At 42.2% G+C, this 18,846-nt stretch overlaps 1 pseudogene; it reads left to right on the top strand.

Annotated features, from left to right (window-relative positions):
- Positions 1 to 6,915: 6,915 nt before the first annotated feature.
- Positions 6,916 to 18,496, top strand: LOC114552187 (bromodomain-containing protein 7-like; annotated as a pseudogene).
- Positions 18,497 to 18,846: the final 350 nt, after the last annotated feature.

Here is an 18,846-nt window from a genome sequence, read left to right as displayed (position 1 = left end):
TAAAATCCCATCCGTTACTGGGTAAAAACAAACTTTGACTAACAAAACCAAAAGGAAGAAGAAAAAAGCGCCCCGAATCACCCAGTGACGAATGAGCGACGACGGTTCAGAGACTTTCAGTATGCTAGCTGAAACATCGAATTCTGCTGCCCAAAACGACGAAAATCCTTGGCCACATTTGAAAGACTGTTTTTCGTTTAAATTCAACAGGGCCAATAGTATCATCATGCAATGCCAGATGTGCCTGCCAAAGGTGACTTGAACTGGCAGCATTCAATAACTCCACATCTAATCATGGAAGCATGTTTTGATAAGTATTTGTGCATTGGTACTCAAACGAAGTTTTCATGACTAATAGCAAATTGCCAATAAGCAAAACAATATGTTTCGTGGCATTGCATTCTTGTCTAGCACTAGCAACCTGTAGAACGTACAGTATGTAGGACATGCCCCATTTTTACATTTTTTTTTATGTAACTAAGTAACTTTTACTTAAAGTACATTTTAAATGAACTACTTATTACTTTTACTTGAGTAATTTTTCAGATAGGTAATTTCACTTGTACTTGAGTAATATTAGTATTAGTACTTTTACTTTTATTGGTACTTTTACTTGAGTACAATATTTTAGTACCTTTTCCACCTCTGGCGGTGAGTATGGGGTAAAGTTAGTGATGATGGAGGAAGGATGAAGATTGTGCTTTTGTTGGAAATGCCAGCAGTTCCTTGTGTTTTGGTGGCTTAGATGTGGCAGTCAGGCCTGGAGCTTGCTGACAGCCACAGCATGAATCAGAGGAACTTGATTCTTTGTCACACTTTGCCACATTTATTTATGGCCCAGGAAGGAGCCACATCCCTTCATTTGGACTAATCAGTTATTTGCTTTTTGGTGACATCACAGTCCACTGCATGTTCATATCTCCTTCTGGTAACACTGATGCCTGACAGCACCAATACCAAATGCACAATATGTCCTTTTATGGTAGGGTGACGCTGCTGTGCAACCTCAACTATGCTGAGCATTTAGCTCAAAACACATTGTAGTTTAATTATTTAAAGAAAAAGTCAAACAATTGTTATCCTCTGGGTGAAAAAGTATTGGCCTTAGTGACAGTATCAGTTTGCTCCACAAGCCTGACATGATGTGATGGGGAATCTGGACAGCTAGCAGGTCCCTGGAGGCCTTCACAAGTTCACTTGGAGCAGTACACATATATGGAAGGGTTCAGTGGAGCGTGCATGGATCTGTGTAAAGGTCTTATTTGGAAAGCATTTAACCATTCAGTAAGCACTATCCTCCTTTATCACAGTTGCTAAAATGCTTAGTAATTTTTTAAATAATAGGTCCTTCATTTTTGACAGTTGTAGACAAAAGTAGCGCCTGTAGATTACTTAATTAATTAACAGTCGCTAGCTGTATTTAGCTAGCTAACTAAGCTAATGTTGCCTCCGTGAGTTGGTCGAAGAATGCTTTATCCAGCTGACTTTTTAGTGTTTCCAGCTGACTTGTTTTAAAACGGGAATCCTGTAAAGGGGTCTTATGTGCACTTGATACATACATGATATCGTGCAAAAGATGGAGGCTAGAGCTACATGTCCCAAACAAGCATCCTCACCAGGCGATGATGCATGTAGAAGACATAAAGAAACAACATTGTTATTGTAGCACAGTAGAGCCAGTTACTATATGTGAGAAAAGAAAAATGTAAGATCAGACTTTTAGGCCACTTCCATCCAACATACTTTATGAGATAAAAAAAGAAAAGGCGTTTAGGATAAGGGCTAATGTGTTTGGTGAATGTAACGTTAGCATTGTTAGCGTTGCATTGTTGTTAGCCCCAACAGCCATTATTGACACAAACAACCCACTTGGGACTTAATTCAATTGACAGATAGTTAAACACCTAGATAATTACAAGCAATTCAAGTTTGTATTGAAATTATGACTCTTTTCCAGCTGCAGGGCTTCTTCTGACACTCAGTTTGCTAAAATAGCCTGAAAGGAGAAAATAGAGTTAATAGAAGTTCACACCATCCGCAGGTCTCGAACAGGAGTTGCGATGTTGCATGATGCTGTGTGGCTACAGGCTAGGAAGTTGACAGCTGAGAAACCTTGTTTATAAGGTCCCAGGTTTACCCGCTTTTGACAAAGTAGGACTCCTGATAAACCTCCCAGAAGATTAGCAGTGCTATCATCTCAAACGGTAGCCTCCTTGTGTTGAGATGATAAACTCTCATTGAGTTTGCAACAACATTTCCCAGGCTGGCTTTCAGTCTATATGAACTTTTCAAACTGCTAAGGATCACACAGAGGATCGCTACCAAGCTTTTTAACACGTCTCCCCTGTGTTGTTGTTGTTTTTTTCACGCAGGACCACTGTCTTCAGAGGCTCAGCTGCTTGCCCTGTCACACATGCTCACACTCACACACAAACACACACTTGCAATCTCGATGCGTGAGCATTTTAATGTGCATACTCCCATGAAAATACCCACAGAGAACTCCCAACATGCATCCCCTGTAGGGGTCACACATCAGACCAGCCTCTTTAAAAAAAGGCCTCCCATTATAATGGAGTTTCAAAACAGAATAATACATTAAGTAATTTTAAAGCAGAGGGTGATGTTAGACTACAAACACATTAAGCAAGCCCAATGAAATATCCTTTAGAGTAATTGGATCATAGAAGACTCTCCTCTGTTCAAATCGATACTAACTATTCAAGTACTGGGCATGAATAGTTAGTATAAATAAATTAGTATATAGTGATTCCTGAGTGGGCGTGTGTGAGCTTACTGGACGCTAACTGCCAAACAAAATGTATTGCGGCTCTTCAGACTGTCCAATGGGACTGCAGGGCAACAACACGTACAAATGTGAAAAGCAGGAGCTTACATATGATGTACTGTAGAAAAATATATCTAACACTGAAATATTTAATAACTCTAATTAGCCAAAATAATCTTGGATAATATTCCATTGACTGTTGATTTACATAATTTTTGTATTCGGCCGGTAGCTCAGACCGGTAACATCATGATCGATACAGTCATGTGTCGCTGGTAGTGCCACATTCAATCGTTAATTTCACGCAGTATGCAGTACAAACTGATTGAGTATATAGTATGCAGTACTTTAGTATGTGATTTTAAACACACTGTGGCTAACAATTGGGGATGCTAAAACAAACACATCCAGTAACTTCAGTAGGTGGTCCTGTTGGCTCAGTTGCTGAATCTGGCTGGGGACCTAATCCTACGGCTGGTTCTTGTCACCACTTTTGTTTGTCCATTACATTTCTAAAACAACAACCCACTGGAGTTATCATGTATTGCTTTGTATTTTCTGCAGAATAACCGACGGTAGTCTCTTCTATTAAAACATGTAACTTTGGGGTTATTGCAGCACAGCTCGGACATTCATCCACATACCTGGTGGGATGTCAGCGACCGCTACAGGATTGGAACAGGCCATGATGTAAAAATTGATACCCATAGCCACGCACAAAAAAATCCAAGTGTTTTGCTGCAGATAAAAATAGAGTCACCGCATATATAACGCTTTGACGGCAATGAGTGATTGATGCTCAAAGATGTTGCCATGACACTGGCAAGTGGAGAAAACACTGAGGCAGAATGATTGGCTTCTCCTCTTTGATGTTTCGGGTCTGACTTACTTGTGATGGTTGGTTACATCTTCAAAACTGCTCGGTTAAGCACAGTTGTAATGACCCCAAACATTTCATCTGGTCACATCTGAACAGCGCCTGACAACTTCTAGGAAAGTGGGAATATGTTCTTAAGACCAAACTTCTGTGCCATATTCTTATATTCATCCATATGGAGGAAGCATTAATTTGTATTAGTCACACACTTTAAGTTTGATGTAACTATCTAATGTGACTTACACTGATACAACTTTTAAAATCCAAGTTTTCAAACAAAGTAGAAACAGAGTGTGAGTTACAAATATTCATGGAACTGAGTGCAAGGTTTATTTTTTTTTAAAAAGTTTATCAAGCAGAAAAGAAAGAAGATGAGAAACGGGTAGGATATATGACTGTCACTGACATGTAAAAGTGATGTACAAGGTGAACCTGGCATGAAGTCAGAAAATTGTTATTAGAGCAGTACAAATGGAATTGTTCCAGCACCTTAAAAACACAATACCCATAGTGCTCTGGCTCAGTGCATCCAAAGCACATTTTTGTCTCCAATGCCAATTCAGTCGACTCCATGTGCAAGACAGATACTGTTCAAAGACTGCTCATATCTGTTTGGTGTGTAAATGGAGAGACCCAACATCCTAGTTCCATGTAGTCCCAGAGTGGGAAGCGGTTTCCATGGTTCTGCTGGGATGCCGCTTTCATGTGGAAACAGCTTGGTCCTTTACCTCCTCTGTTGTGACAGAGGATAATGAAATTCACAACATCTGCCATTTGTTAGCCCTGTTTGGTGTAACTGATCTCCTTTTAACTGCGGACTTCAACGTGTGTGTGCAGCTCCTCGCAGTCAATGAAGCAGATGGATCCTACTACTTCCCCTGCCCGAGAGACAGAGCCTGAGGCACACTGCCATTGACCATCCCTACCACTGCTGTTTGTAATGAAGACACTTCTAAATCGTTTCTAGACAAGGTTTGTTAAATGATAATAATGTGCGTGGAAAGGTATATACTTGATCTAATGGTATTTGCTCCTCTATGGAACTAGTCACTTTTTAAGGCCACCATGTGTGGGAATTTAAAAAATGTTTTACTTTGTGCCATCAGGTGGTTCTATCAAACACTCCACCACACCTAATCCGATCCAGGGAAATTACTCACAAAGTTTCTACAACAAAATGTATGCCATTAATCAACTAATCAATACTTTGATTTCAACAACAGATAACATTGCTATGTGTACTGTGAAAGGGGTCTCTCTTCTGGTGATGATCCCACTTATCACCCAAATCTACCCCACTTCCCTCAGTTTTAATGCCCACAACTTTTGTTTTGGTTCACTCACTGCTCTTATCAGCATCATTTTCAGATAAACCCACTGTATGTTACCTGCCTAGCACCAAACGACAGACAGACAAAGTTAGCAAAGAAGCTTGTGAACACTGTGGAGCATTTAGCAGATAGGATATTTCCTCTGGAGAAGTTGGAGACCAAAAACTGAGCTAAAAGGGAGAGTGAATATTGGACACATTTATCAGGTGGACAGAAACATACATGACGCATAACACAATATTCTGGGCCCTTTAGAAAGGCATTTTCTATGGGCCCTCCCCGCATCCACAGATTTTCATTCTAGCATCTTTTGGGCCCTACTCAGTCCCCACCCCCAGAGTCCGACACCCATGAAAACATGTCTCCAGTGTTGCTACATATTTGCTGGATAATCAGTGATTTTGAAGATCCACAAAAAAATTTTAGTGTTGTATTTAGTTCCCTAAAAATGTATATAAAAGTAAAGAAAAAACACTTCTACTACCCCTCTCCATTGGGTTGCAGGCAGGGGCAACTGTCTGGCACTATTTCTCTGACCCTTGAATTACACACAGATAAAATGTTGTCCTTGTAATTTAAACTTTTCCATAAAAGTATCAGCTCTTACTGGTATGTAAGGTGAACTATGGCGCTGGCATTCCTGACACAGATCAGGAGGTAATTTGTTGGGATGGGTTTGCTTAGATAGGGAGACTCAAACATCAACAGAGTGTCAGAATCTGCCTCTTCATCTGAAGGCAGGAATGACTGAAATTGTGATTCAGTCAATTTTCATTCCTTTCAAACCTTCTGCCCCATCCTTTACCCTCTTCATAAAACCTGGAATGTGCTTCAAAGAATGCACACTATCTTTCCTCTATGAATAAAACATCTGTCATTCATCAGCCGGTACAATATGTGCTGATTTAACAGAGCATAACAGCTCTGCAAGCAGGGAAGCTCCAGACTATACAGTGTCCTATGAAGCTCAACATTAACCAAGGGACATTTGTCTCCTTTAGGAGCTTAGTCTGGTTTTAAACAATTCCCTTCCCATATTTAATTCAAGTTCAACTGAAAATAAAATAAACAATTTTTGTCTGCTATAGCATACACAATGGCTCTTCAGGCACTTTCTGTGTTCTTCTTTGAGGGAAAAATCTGAAACCAAAAATGGAGAGATTTTCATACTATTTGGTTTCATGATGGCGCCCCAGTTTTTAATAATTCAGGACCTATGAAGTAACACTAGCACTCTGGCAGCATGCACATACTGTCAATCAAACAGATATGACACACCTCCCAGCTGAAAAGAAAATAAGTATTTCTGTGAACTTTTTCTTCCTTTTACAAAACATGCTGACATTTGACTAGGCTACAATAAGGATTGTATGGGAAGGATCTAGTTGTAGGCCTACTTTTAAATTAATTTGTCATTGTTATAGACTTCCGTTCTCTTGGGGGCGTTTATGTGTGGAATGTGAATGCATGTAGCCTATAGGTCTTGGTCTTATTCCTACATTTAGAGACATTTTGTATACTTGTCCTAAAGAGTGCTGAATTAGTGACACATCTGGCCAGGGGGGGACCTGCTGGGGAATGATTGAACTTGTTTGCTCCAGTTGAAAGATGGCTTTGCTGACTGCTGTGGCTCTCTGTGATATTTGTGCTTGGGATGTCTTTTAGAAATTTTCATATTTCATTGTCAAATCATCTCAATAGGCTACATGGTCCATAATGCAGACCCGGGTTACAATCTGGAATCTCAAAGGGTACTAGGAATAAAAGTTTGGCTAGGCGTGGTCTCAGTTTAATATAAGCTTACTGCTCTACCGACGATGGTCGTATCACCGCGATATCACCGCTGTCACACCGGCAGGTGCCGCTGGAGGCTGAATCCATCTGGCGCAGTTTCCTGTAGTGCTTCCGCCACTCACAGAGATCAGAGACAGCAACCAGCCGGTGCCAGATCAAAATACAAACAATGGGCAAGAAGCACAAAAAGCACAAGTCCGAAAAACATGGATATGAAGGTAGATTAATATGCAGATAGTTCAAGCACATATCCACTTGAACTATTTGCTGATTTGTGTTTAAATAACTTTACATAGGCTGGAATCCCCGGGTTTCCCGGGACCATAGCCCTAACCTAACGTTAGCTGATTAGCTAGCTAGCTAGCTAGCGTACTGCTGGGCTAGCTACCGGGGTCATTTATCCTAGCTATCTGTTTACTTCCCGGATGTCTCTATCATTATGCCCGCAATTGGTGTGAATAGACAGGACATTTAATATTACAATACAACATTAGCTGTAGCTTCACTTTAACGCCTGCTAGGGAAGCTAGCTAGCTATTAGCGGCTGTTGTAGCGGCTATTGTTTCCAGCATCTCACAGCTGTCACGGGCCCATGGCTATAACGGTACGTAGATACCGCATTTGCCGCTGATGTTCATTGGGCGAAATATTGTAAAACACCTTTTCATCTGTGAAATGTTATTCCATGGTGCTTAATTTAGGCATTTATTTCGCATGAACACCCAAAGGTAGCACAACAATCCCACAGAAGTATTTTTCTATGAGTCTTTGTGGTCAGACGCGCATCTCACAAGCCGGATGCGATATATATATATATGTGTGTGTGTGTGTGTGTGTGTGTGTGTCTGTGTCTGTCTGTGTGTGTGTCTGTCTGTGTGTGTCAAGGGCCCATCAGTGGGCAGTGTCAGCAGTTAGCTCGATAATGCTTTATGTTGACTTGATATCTGCAGAGTACGGAGAGAGACCACTGAAGCTGGTGTTGAAAGTGTCTGGAAACGAAGTGACGACGGGAAGTTCGAGTCTGGACACGTTTTATGACGAGCAGCCTGACAAACCTAAGGACAAGAAGAAGAAAAGAAGAAGGATAAAGAAAGGAGTTTTGGGTCACCAGAGGATGACAAAGGAAAGAAAAGGGTAATGTCACTAGCTAGATCATATCTCCTTCAAAGGGATAGCAAAGGGTGTTAAGCCTGTTGAATGAACTAGTTTACATGGATTGTCCACGTTACATTCAAAGGGGATACTTTTGCGATATTCAACCAACTTTGTATGATAATACTGTTGGTAGTATGTGTAAATGAACTATGTTAAACTTTCCTTCCATCTTACCAGTGACCAGATCTCCCTACTCACAGGTTAGTAGAAAAAACTCCAACTGATGTGGTTGCCTCACTTGGAGTTTTTCTGGGCTTTTGCTGTAACTACAGAATGTACTTTTGCATACGTAACTAGCTACACAAAGAGTATAGCAGCAGGTCGAGAGAAAGACAACATCCATCTCTTTCTCTGACTGAACTCAGATGAAACTGTAAAATTAGGCAGTCCTGATCAAATATAAGATTGTGTTACTGTATTGCCTATGTTCCCCCTCAAGATATTTTTTCAGAAACATATTTTAGCTTACCGTTTAACTTATATAAGAGATCGTTTGTTACCAGCCGCCACGATTCTGTGTCAATGTGGACAAGCTCAACGTGCATTCTGGTAGTTGTAGTTTTTCTACTTTTGAGCTTAAAGGGAGCTGCTGAAACAGCTTTTTTCTCTGGTCATGCAACACCAATTTCAAAAATGTTTGCGCCCAAGATGCCATTCTGCTGCATAGACAGCCCAGTTTTATGAAAAGACCCTTTTTCCAGTGGTAAAATCATTCTTTAATGTTTGTTTTTGTAATGTTTGATGACAAAGAAGAAGAAAGGACAGGATGGAGATGATGAACACAGCAGAACTCCTATACGCTCAGAGCTGGATAAACTGGAAGGTAGTCTCTAATTTCCCTCTTTCTAATTTTTGCAGTTTATGTCAACACCTTTCCTGCAAAACGTTTCCTTGATCCTTTGTTATTCTTTCTCATAGAAAGGGACAAACTCCTCTGCAGGAAGCTTTGAACCAGCTCATCAGGCAGCTCCAAAGGTGCAGCATTGATCAGTTATTGCTAAGGGGAGATAATTGTGTATCTGCTAGTTTATTCATGAGGTATTTGCACATTCAGTGGCAAGTCTCCTCACAATGCTTGTGATTATATTATTGACCATTAGGCTGCCTCCCCCTTTCCCCTACAGCAAAGTTACTGTATGCCTGGTACTGTGAATAAATACTGTGTCTGTGTGTGTATTTTCTCTATAGGAAAGATCCCGGTGCATTCTTCTCGTTTCCGGTGACAGACCTCATTGCTCCTGGCTACTCTGTGATTATCAGACGGCCTATGGATTTCAGTACAATGAAAGACAGAGTAAAGAAAGAGTGCTATCAGTCGTTGGATGAACTAAAGGTATATCTGTCTGTATTATACGCAGGTGTATTATTGCATGATAACTATTCACACACAGCAGGATAAAAAAAAGGACTAAGGATGTCCCAAGCCGATCCGGGCATATTTTAATGAATCAGAATTGGCTAAAATGAAGCTTATGCTCTCTGCAAGCATCACCCTTTAACACAACTTGTACAACAACTTTAAACTTTCTAATTTTGAATCCGGAAATTTTGAATGCAGTATTTGGATCAAGTAGTGAGAAAAAAAGGTGTGCATATTTAATCAACATTTAGGTAAGAAGAAGTATTAGATTGGACACTATCAGCAGGTACCCAACATCAAAAGACATGGACCGGGATCTGGGCCAAAATAACGTGATTTGAACAACTCCAAAAAAAAAAAAAAAAAAAAAAACTGCAACTTTGGAGACATTGGATCAATGTCAAAAAAGAGCTCTTGCACAGAGTAAAAATAAAGTACATTGAAGCAGAAACACTAAAATGTCCCCCTATAACCATTAACATGGGCCAGTTCATACAGTTTGTCATGTAGACCAGGGTTATACACTCTTCAATGCATTTTGTTTCACAAGAGCTGTTTTTACTTTGTGTGTTTGATGCAGGTGGATTTCAGGATTATGTGAAAACGCCATGATTTACAACAAAAACCTGAGACGATGTACCATAAAGCAGCCCGGAAAATGTTACACTCTGGAATGAAGATCTTGAGCCAGGTATAAAACTGAAGATTCTGAAAAAGCTGACCATTTTAAGGAATCGCACCAACTGCACAGGATTGTCCTGTTGTTCAGTTTATTGCGATGGAGAACCAGAACCCCTGACATTTTTCGTTTGTCCCCTGTTGGTCATTCACATCTGATTGTAGACAACTAGCATTATTTAAAATAGCCTTTTAGTAGGAAAAGCTTCTTGAAGCATGTATTATTTTTTACTGTATCTTTATAATTGAAAGCTTAAAAAATGTCTTTTATTCTCTATTTAAAAAAAATAAAAAGTGAGGTTTATTTTGAAACTATTTGACAGTATACAGTGATAATTAGTTATACAGTCAACACTTGTCTGTGAAAACCAAACAAGTGACAGAAAAGTTACTACTTGAGCATATTTACTGTACATGTGTATATCTTCCCATTCTCTGACACAAAGCTTAATGTGCCACAAGATGGTCATTATTTAGCTTTTCTTTACTAGTTTAAAAAAGCGCATTAGTGTTGCGTTTGCCTTAAACTTCACATGGAGCACTGGGACAATGGGAAATTACTTTTGCTTTTTCTCTAATGCAACAGATGGGGGCAGCAGATAGCCCCATATTGTAGCAGTAGTAGTACCAGCAGGTTTATCAAGCACCTTGTCTTCTCTCCAGTTATTCTATAATTGTCTTCCAATAGGAAAGACTGGAGAGCCTGAAGCAGAGCATAGAGTTCATGTCCGGCCTCGACCCTTCTGCCAAACTGCCGGGCAAGACTGAGGAACAAGGGGCACCGCCTGGACCAGAACAGAGAGGGACGCTCGAGCACAGACACCAGCTAGAGATCCCACACACCCAACACACCCAGGTCCTTTAACCGCTGACTTTACATACAGTTTTCCTTAAGTCGGTCATACGCTGCTCTTGAGCTAGAAGGGCCCAGATTGAAATGCGAGGAAGTGAAATAATAAGCAAGAGTATGGATTCCACTTAAATCCCTTTTTAAACTTTTTTACGTTTGACATTATTCTAAAGTCAGTTTAAGTTGGGTGACATGAGTAAGGGATATCTCATGTCAATCAAGAAATGGCCAAAAGCTGTCTCAAATCTTGAACAAAAGATGTCTTTTTTTAAATTGTCCATGAAATTGCAGTTTCCAGCTTGCCTGCAAAAAACACATTTAAAAAAGGAATTTTAAGGAAGGTCAAAACGTCAACACATATCAGGTTGAGGTAACTAATCAGCCAGAAGTTAAAATCAGTTTCCCACACACCGTTGGTTTCTGTAAGCTTGATTTCCTCTGACACTAAAAAAGTGAATCGGTTTTCCACTGTTGCCGGAGGCTTCAATGAGAAGAAGAATGCCTGGCAACATGCTGGGTCTTGTTTTCCTCTCAAGGCTGTACATCTTTAAATCAGTGTTGTTGCCCAGTGATTAAACAGACGCTGGCCGATCAAAGTCGCATTTTGGTTATGACTCACTTTCCGAGGAACAGCCTGAGAAACCTTTACTGTGTTGTTTTTCATTCATCTACTTTTACCTTCTGTATGACAACAGACAATACTGTGTTTTAAAATCACGTTGGGCGTTTACTGACGTCAAACAAACGATTGCTGTACTGTGTGTTTTTTTTCATTCACGACCAAAGTGTCTCATCTGCCGTCTTTCAATTTGTGTCTCATTTGCAGAGCGGACAAGGACTCCAAGGATGAAGCGGCAAAAAGCTGAGAAAGAGCTGGAGGAACCAAGGTCATCAAGAGTCTGAGGAAAGCTTTCCAACAGAGTGCTGCAGTGTGATGAGAAAGCCCAGTTAAACTCAGAATTCTTTTATTTCCCCCAAATTGACATTTTCACTTAAAAATATGACTCCTGCTCTTTCAAAATAACGAAATGAAAGAAAAGTAGCTAATTTCATAGCCCTCAGTTAGGATAATATCCATACTTTTCTATGAGCATAATATGGAATTAGTTTTTTTATTTTTATTATTATTATTTTGAACCATTAAAGGCCCTGACACACCAACCCGACGGCTGACCGTCAGCAGAAAAAGGCAGTCGGACTGGATCAGTGGCTCCCGAGGTCCAAACAGTGCCTCAGAACACAATCAAGCGACGCCATCTTGAGCGTGACGTCTGCCGCGTGCGTGACACGTAATAAAAAAATTTAAACCGGAAATAGCGGAAACGCGCCACGTGGGTCTGGCTTCTCCAGTTGACCGATAATGGTCACGTTAAATCTTATCTTGTATTTTACGAAAATAGTTCCGCGAAACTCGTGTTTCTGAAAACATTTTTAGGCCAGAAATAGGCCCGCGGTTGCTGAATCCGTCTTCATTTCAGATCAACAAAGGTCAGTTTAAAAGATTTTTGTCAGATTTTGAGAGGTGTTCGTCACTCATCACTCGCCATTTTCGGGTTAGCACTCACCAATCAGATTGGTCATTGAGTCCGACTGCCCGCCCTCCGACCCAGCAAGTCAGGTCGGCTAAAATAAAAAGACAGATGGCCCCTCCGACTGGCGGCGGCACGGAATACACCAGACTGTCCGGCTGACGATTATCGGGTTGGTGTCAGGGCCTTAAGAGGTCATGACAGTTTCCCCCCCTTGTGAGGATCCTGGGTGGTGATGACGATCAATCAGTAATGGTTTAGAAATGTGTCTAATGTCCATCCCAAATGTTTAAAAGCAGCCAGTCCTCATTCTGAAAAAAAAGTTTTAATGTCGTTTGCTGCTGTTGAGCCCTATCATTTATTTGTTGTGTAGTTGGAGTTAGCAAGGCGGAAGTCTGACGGCTCCACCACGCTGGCAATCCTCAACCCAGCAGATCCAGCAGCAGGAGGTAGGTCCATCTGAAACCATAGCTCAAACTAATTTAATAATACTTTATTTTGGGGCCCGGATAGCTCAGTTGGTGGAGGGCGCCATGTGTGGGGGGTTTGCTCCCGAAAAAAAACACTTTCTTTTTTTTTTTTCAAGCAAAACTTCACCGGTTCCAGCTTTGAGAGTGTGAATATTTGCTGGTTTTCTCAGACTTCTGTGATTGTAAACGGGATATCTTTGGATTTTGGAGAGCTGCTGGGGGAAAATCCAATTCTAGATGTCGCCTTGGACTCTGGGAAATTGTGATGGACATTTTCATCATTTTTTCAGATGGTTAATTGAGAAATGAACTGGCAGATCTTAAATTAATGAAGAAATTGAGGTGGAGTTAGTTCTGTTACTTATTAAAGTTGGGGAAAACTGAGTGTTTTTTCGTTGTTGCAGATGTTGGTTACTGCCCTGTGAAGCTGGGCATGATGTCCAATCGGCTGCAGAGCGGTGTGAACACCCTGCAGGGCTTCAGGGAGGACAAGAGGAACAGGATTACTCCAGGTAATGGATTACCCCAGCTTAATGTTTCTCCACATCCCTACTATCAGAGAGCTAGTATCAGACCCGTCCTGGTTGACTTTACGGTACAGATAACGAGCCGTCTTTCCACAGTGTCCCACGTGAACTACGGGCGTTCACCTCCACGCACCCTGCCCTACGACTCAGCTTCCGCCAACATCAGCAAGGAGGATTCTGACCTCATCTACTCTCTCTATGGCGGCGAGTCCGGTCCTCAGGGCTCAGACAGGTATGACCACAAACACGCTCTGTGGCGTCTACACAGAAACGTCACTTTCAGGCATTCCTGACTGATTACTTTCCAGATGTTCCTCTTTTTCACTCTGGAGGAGGTCAGCTGTAGACTTGGCCTCATCCTGACTTCAACCCATCAATTCTTCGGCCTCCTGCACACTGGCTGCGTGGGCGTGGCGTGTCCGCTTTTTTTATTTCAGCTCCCATGTTAACAGGTTAGAGCTACATACTGCCTCGACACATGACGTCTCCGAAAAACGCTTTACATGCTAGAAATTGGACCCGGCGCCTAGTTTTCACGCGACACACAAGCACTTTGGATGCGTTTCCAGGCAAAATAGAGTACAAAAGATGTCTATATCTCATTTTGACATGAATACATTTAATAAATGACATTTTGAAAGTCAAAGAGTTTGAAAGTCTCTAGGTTTTGACATAAATGCAGATATAAATGAAAACAAAAATGATCGATTTTCAAACATTGCACCTGTATCGGTACAGAGCGAAATATTCTGTAACCTATTTTGCCGTCAATACTGCCGACGTTGTCTTTGCTGTAATCAAATCAGTAGATATTTATGTTAAACATGAATATACACAAAAATATTGACAAAATGAAGTTGAAGAACATGCTATTATTTCATTTTTATCAACGGAAACATACATGTGTACAGACAAGGCTAGCAGCAGCAGCGGCGTCAGACACGTTTCTGGTGTGCAAAGACATACAAAAACACAAGCGCGGCCGCCACGCAACAGAAGCGCCACGCTCACGCCCGCAGCCAGTGTGCAGGAGCCCTTAACCTTTGGTTTCATCTTGTTTCTCTGGCGTATGGTTAGCTCATGGTACTCTGGGCCACTGTGGGACTCCCTTGGTTTTACATTGGCTGCATCTCATAACCCTTATTTGATAGCTCCTCGACTCCTCGGTCCTCGGCTGAACGGAAGGTGTTCTGCCTCTCCTCGGTGAAGGCCGTCTCAAAGCTCATATTTCTGCCCCTGAGGAGCTATGGCGAGGACACACGAGCAACCTTCCCGGGAAGCCGTGCAGCTGAAGTTGCTAACTCCGCCCAAACAGCTGGCAATTCATGTGACGCTTCAGAGGAAAGGAGGTCTCATGCCTCTGAAACACATTTCCTCTTTGCCTCTCTCCTCCCTGATTTCCTCTTGTCTCTCCCGAGGGAGGCAAGCGGGGACTCGAGGAGGCAATTTCAGGGGTTGTGAGACGCAGCCCATATGTCCACCAAGAATTTTACCGATTACTTTGACAGCCTGTGCTTGTAACCTCCTGGGTTTCTTTATCCAGACTAAACTGAAATTAAAGGGGACTCTGGATGTTTTTATGTTTCTCAAACAAACTGACATGCAGCTTCTCAGTCAATTTGATCTTATAAACATTGGTATTATAAACACATTGTGTGTGTGTGTGTGTGTGTGTGTGTGTGTGTGTGTGTGTGTGTGTGTGTGTGTGTGTGTGTGTGTGTGTGTGTGTGTGTGTGTGTGTGTGTGTGTGTGTGTGTTTTTTGTACTAAAGACGTATTTATCTTTCTGAATGATTTTTTTGTCTGGCAGCTTGTCAGGTTCTGGCCAAATCCGAACGAGTATGTGTACAAACTGGCAGACAACGTTCTGGATGCAGTGACGAACGGAGAGCATTCAAAAACCCTTAAGGAGACTGAGCCAGTAAGCACCCACCCACATGACCCCTCCACTGATCCCAATTGTGGGTCTTTACTGCCGATGTAAACGGCACCGAATGGAAATCTAAGAGCATCCGTTGATTGAATGAGTTCTGTTTTTTTCCCCTTCCGTCTAGCAGGTGGAGACGGCAACAAGTGCACAAGAGGAAGAGGATGACATGGAGGTGAGGGTTGTTACCTAGATAAAACCTGCCCTCAGTGATGAGCAGCTTCTGTACCTTGTTGTGTCCGCTGCACACTACAAATGGAAATAGGCGTCCAAGTTCATAATGAGAAATGTCAGCGCAGCGCTATGTGAACGCGACACCGAAAGCCATTCGCCCTCGTCAGTGTTGGACGTGGCGTCGGGAAGAGTGAGCTCCTGCCGTGCCGCTGTTCCTGCGTACAGCAGCGTGTTGTTCTCGCGTTACACCTCATTAATGCGGCGTACTTCATTTCTTTTTGTCGTTATAGATGGCCTGTGCAAATGGTTGCTACGTCAACCAGCTGTGTCAACATAGCGGGGCCTGCCTTTTAGCGACGATCCGTCCACGCATTTGGAAAAAACATTTCCCCTCAAAACGCAGCGCCGCTACTCGCTCGAGGCCCGCTGTTGGAGAATTTGGAGAGGCCCGTGTTTTCTTTTTTGGTGCCGCTGGCTGCTCGGCTGAATCGCTCCTCAGGCGGCGGAAACCAAAAACACAGGCGCCTCCGTCGGGCATGAGAGCAACCCTCTGTCCTGGCTGTTTGCTGTTCTTGGCCCCTCGCCAGCTCACTCTCGTCCCCCGCGGGTGTTGCAGCTTTCATTAGGGTTGATTTTATTGGAGCAAAGCAGCGTGACTAAAGGCTACAAAGACTTGGTGTGTCCCTTGAAGCGTCAGCTGCCTAGTGTGGAATGCATTTTCTAACTCTTCTCTCATGGTCGCCGAACCTGAAGCCTTCAACTGCAACAGGCTCGACTTCCTGCGCTCTGCTGCAGGCCCGCAGGTGGCTGAGGAGCTCTCTGGGGTAAAACTTCTGACTGACTTTGTGTAAAAAATAAATAAATAAGGCTGCAACTAACAGTTATTTTTCATCATAGATGAATCTTTCAATTTAAATATATATCAGGGTATCAGCAGGTTCGTGAAAATCTTTTCAGTTTTATCTATATCAATCATTTTGTTGATTGACTAACCATTTATCTAACCATCTATAATATGAAAAAAAAACTGTTAAAAAAAGTCCTTTTAGGACAAGATGGCAATTTAAAACCAACAGTTCAAAACCCAAAGATATTCAATTGACTATGATATAAATAGAGAAAAGCAGCATATCCTCACATTTGAGAAGCTGGAAGTAGACAATGTTTGGCATTTTTGCTTGATTAGTGACTCAAAATTGTTGTTCATTGATTCCCTATTGATCATTTCATTTGTCTGAGCTCTAGTTACATTGCGTATCCAATGAGTCACATTATTTTTGCCTAAATATGCATATAAACCTGCCGCAGATAGGAATACACGTGAGAAGCAGAAAAATCCGTGCGCACACGGCTCGTAGCTTTTTCAGTCCCCTATCGGCAAGAGAAAACCAAAGAGGCCATTTAGATGCTTTGTGTCTCAAAGGGTATGTGAACAAAGATATCCATAATTACACTGTAAATGCTGTTGCCATTCAGGTAATTTCATACAAAGTAAAGCCTCATCTAAAGTAGTTAGATGAGCCATTCAACACCCATTATGTATCCCCTTAGATCTTTCTAACAGCCCATTAAGTTGATTCTCTCCCCGGTGCTCTTGCGCTGGGGGCTCCATATCACAATCGAGAAAGAATGGATGTATTGTGTTCGATGCACGTGTAACCAAGGACGGAGGGGTTACCACAAGGTAACCTGAGGAACCTGGAGGAAGTATTAACTGCATGTGTGTGTGTTGCCTTTCTTCCCCCCCGTCACAGAGGCCCTGCACTTCCAGCAGAAATTGGACGAGACTACAAAGCTCCTGCGTGACTTGCAGGAAGCCCAGAAGGAGCGTCTGAGCGCCAAGCAGCCACCTAACATGATTTGCTTGCTGGCCCCGACAGCCAAGGAGCTGGAGCTGGGTAAGAGCCTCTCAGTGCATACCCCCCCCCTTTTGTTCCTCCAGTCAAGCTGTCGCCGCCAGCTGTAGACCTCTACCAACACTGAGTTTTCCTCTTTACCAGCCGCCCTACGCAAATGTGGTTTGTCTTTTAGCTTCAGACAAGAATTCAGTTAGACAGTGGGATGGTTCAAATCTAACATTGACCTCATCCCCAGGATGTTTTCTTTAAAGTGGGCGGCGTAACCCCAGAGATATTTTCTCTTCATTTTGGTGTTTTGGCTGAATTTAATAAACACAAAGTAACGTGTTGATTAGAGAGCTATAGAGGTGCTGGTAGGGGGATTTTGTTACCTTTTTGGACAAAAGTCAGCCTAGCCCGTTTCCCGCTTTCAGTCTTTTATGCTAAGCTATGCTAACGGCTGCTAGTGGTTGCTTCACATTCACTGTACAGATATGAAAATGGTAGTGTATTTCCCAAAAATGTCAAATGACTCCTTTAACATAACACCGAGCTTCCCGTGTGAAATGTTCTGGACTAAAGGTTGAAGCGATATTTTGACCCAAATACCTCGATATCGATATTGTAGGGTTGACTATGTGCTTTCACAAAATATGCACACAATGGATTTTTGATAAATAATCATCAGTTATGTTGATATAATAACTCTGTGGGTAAAAGAAAATAATGAAACAGCTATTCACATCACTCTACTGTAATGCAGCCTTTAAAAACCAGGAAAAGTCAACAATTTGTCATATCAGGATATTACCAAATCCCAAATTTAAAGACGATATCTAGCCTCATATATCGATATCTGTCTACTGCCCAGCCTAAGCGATGGCAAGAATCAGCAGTCAGTGGACTTTAGCGTGACCGACTCCTATAAACATGATTGGCCCTGGCGGTCTCTGCTTCTCGTCTTGATGATGTTTCCTTTTGACTTTCCTTTGACGCCAGTTGAGAAGGTCACTGGGAACTTGGCCGAGGCTGCTGGTCAAGTGGCCCCATGTGGCGTCAGCAGCGTGTATGGCATCAGGAAGGCCATGGGCATCGCTGTACCTCCAGAACCATCCGGGCCCTTCATTGACCTCACCACAGGTAAATACCTGACTGGATACATGGGCTGTGTTCCAAACCGTTTCCCTATCACGGAACTAGTGCACTGTATAGTGTGTTCGCCATTTTTGGTGTATGTTTGAATTCTCTGGGTTAATTTAATTCACTATATCCAGTAGTCCACCATAAAATACCCGTAGTGCACAGCTAATTTGAGTGTACATGTCACGATGTAACCTCGTTTCCACCCCACCCCGTTAACCACAATGCAACACATTTGTGTTTTCCCGGAGGAGGAGAAGAAGAAGCCAAAGCACCCACGAAACTGAATAGGAAAAATGGAGTGGGTCTTGATTCTATTCAGTGGAAATGTAACAATCAACAAATATCCAACCCTTTATTATTCTCCTGAGTGCTCGGTTTGTTTCAGGGACGTGTTAGAAGTGTTTGG

Source organism: Perca flavescens, unplaced genomic scaffold (assembly GCF_004354835.1).
Source record: "Perca flavescens isolate YP-PL-M2 unplaced genomic scaffold, PFLA_1.0 EPR50_1.1_unplaced_scaf_96, whole genome shotgun sequence".
In the NCBI taxonomy this organism is placed as follows: Eukaryota; Metazoa; Chordata; class Actinopteri; order Perciformes; family Percidae; genus Perca; species Perca flavescens.
This window is presented reverse-complemented; position numbering and strand designations above follow the sequence as displayed.